This window comes from Tachypleus tridentatus, chromosome 5, assembly GCF_004210375.1.
Source record: "Tachypleus tridentatus isolate NWPU-2018 chromosome 5, ASM421037v1, whole genome shotgun sequence".
Classification (NCBI taxonomy): domain Eukaryota; kingdom Metazoa; phylum Arthropoda; class Merostomata; order Xiphosura; family Limulidae; genus Tachypleus; species Tachypleus tridentatus.
This window is the reverse complement of record NC_134829.1, coordinates 39,876,714-39,879,253: the sequence shown is the minus strand read 5'-3', so window position 1 is coordinate 39,879,253 and position 2,540 is coordinate 39,876,714. Positions and strand designations below refer to the sequence as shown.

Here is a 2,540-nt window from a genome sequence, read left to right as displayed (position 1 = left end):
GTTTACAGCATAAATGAACAATTATAAAATGTAGAGAAGTACCACTTGAATGTACGTGAAGACTCTTCTGATGTAATAATAACGTAAAGCAGTAAAACTTGAATGTACATGAAAAATCTTCCTGATATAATTAATAATGTAGGGAACCACCATCTAAACACACATGATCTTACTTACATAGTGATAACGTAAAGAACCACTACTGTTTGCATGAAGGTTTTCATCACACAGTAAGAGCTTGGCATGACTTGGTGGTTAGGATACTTGACTTGCAATCTGTGGGTAACAGGTTTGAATCCCACCACTGAACATGCTTGCTCTTTAAGTCATGAGGATGTTATAATGTGATGATCAATCCCACTAATCCTTATTAAAGAGTAGCCCAAGAGTTGGCACAACCAGCACAGATAGTCCTGAAGTAGCTTTATGCAAAATTCATTGAACAAAGAACTTGTTTGTTTGGATTTAAGCACAAAGCTACACAATGGGCTATCTGTTCTCTGCCCACTACCTGTATTGAAATCCCATTTCTAGAGGTGCCACTTGGGGGCTTGAACAAACAAACTGATATAGTAATACAAAAGTAATTCAAATGAGTTAGAAAAATAACATTAATTATCCTGACTAAAATTTCTTTATTATTAAGAATAAAAAACTATATTTAACATCACAGAAGGAGACAAAAACTAGATTTCCTTTACAGCTACATAAAGAATAAACAAAAGTAGCTATGATGAAAACTTGAAACATGTAGAACTTGTTGCAAATTTATTTCATTGTCAATAATTTAGCCAAATAACTTTCATTGGAATCTAAACAATGTTTTAGGTGTATGTGTGTGTGTGTAGGACCTTTGAGAGGTGATAAAGGAAGGCTTGTATCTGATGATTATGAGATGGTTGAGTTACTAAATTTTGATTTTTCTTTGATTTTTACCAATGAAGATTTAAACAGTATTTCACATCTTGAACAATTGGTAGATGGAAATGAGACTGAATGACTGCATTAACTCTGAGCTGCTTAAGAAAACATCGGAAAGTTTAAAGAACGATAAGGCTCCTGAGGTAGATAATATTTCCCCAATAATTTTGAAGGTGGTTAAAGATTGAATATATGAACCACTTGCTACAATTTTTTGTCAGTCCTTGAATAATGGACAGGTACCAATGAGTTGGAAGTTAGCTAATGTAACTCCTACTTTTAAGGGAGGTGATAAAAACTGTCACAGTAACTATAGACTGATAAGTCTCACATCAGTTGTGAGAAAAGATTTGGAAAGTCTGATAAAAGATCATTTAACATAGTTTAAAATTTTACTGAAGAGTCAATATGGTTTCACTAAGGAAAAATCTTGTCTTATAAGTCTTTTGATGTGTTTTAGAAAGGTGAATGCTTATATAGATGAGGGTAAGGGTGTAGATTTTTTGTATCTGGATTTTCAGAAAGCGTTTAATAAAATGTTACATAATAGTCTTGTAAAAACATAATCTCTATATGCGTGGGGGATAAATTAGCAAATTGGGCAGAACAGTAGTTCAGAATGAAAAAGCAGAGAATTGTTAGAGATAAGTTCAGTCAAATTAGATTAATGTCACAAGTGGAGTACCACTTTGCTCCTTTTGATTTACATCAATAACATAGAAGTGGAATGGTAAATAAATTACTTAAACTTGCAAATTATATTAAGATCTTGGGAACTGTTGGCTGTGAAGAGGATGCTGCTGATTTACAAAAGGATTTAGATCATTTCCTGAGTTGGGGAAATAAATGGCAAATAGGTTTTAATTTTAATAAATACAAGACAATGCTCGTGGGTTATGATAATTTGGGTGGGAATAATCTAAACATTGTCATGAAAGAAAGGAATTTTGGTGTAATCGTCGATCAGTATCTTAAGCCATTCAAACTGTGCTGTTGATAGTGGTAGGGCAAATAGGATTTTAGGTTGTATCTACAAAAAAAATCGAATACAAGTCTAAAGAGGTTATAATTTCATTGTGTAAGCCACTGGTTATGTCATATTTGAAATAATGTTCAGTCCTGGGTTCTTTACCTTAGGAAAGACATTGAATTGTTGGAAAGAATTCAGAAAAAGGTTACCAAAATGATGCTTGGGATGGAAAAGAAGTCACATCAGGAAAGATTGAAATCTCTAAAATTGTTTTATCTTGAAAATGAAGCATCGAAAGGGATCTGAATGAGGTGTTAAAGATTGTAAAAGGAATTGATAGTGTTGATGCATCATCTTTTTCATACTTAACTGTGAGAACAGTAGAACTAGGGGACATAATTATAAACTTTGGCAGGATGGGAGTCATCTTCAGTTGAGACCGTTTCATTTTTCTAACAGGGTGGTTGGTCTTTCAAATGGGTTGCCTTCAGACACATTGGAATTAGTAAATTTAAGTGAGTTTAAGATAAAGTATATGAATGATAAGGGCTGGCTTTAAGATGTTCTAAAATTTATTTATTAATACTTTTAGTTTAGTTTAGAAGATGGAACAACTGAGATGGACCAATAAGTCCCATATTGTTCCAAA

General features: G+C 33.0%; 1 pseudogene across 1 annotated transcript in view; it reads left to right on the top strand.

The window, feature by feature from the left end:
- LOC143250338 (neural-cadherin-like) overlaps nt 1-2,540 on the top strand; it is a 393,110-nt pseudogene that overhangs the window by 264,350 nt on the left and 126,220 nt on the right. The window lies entirely within an intron of this gene.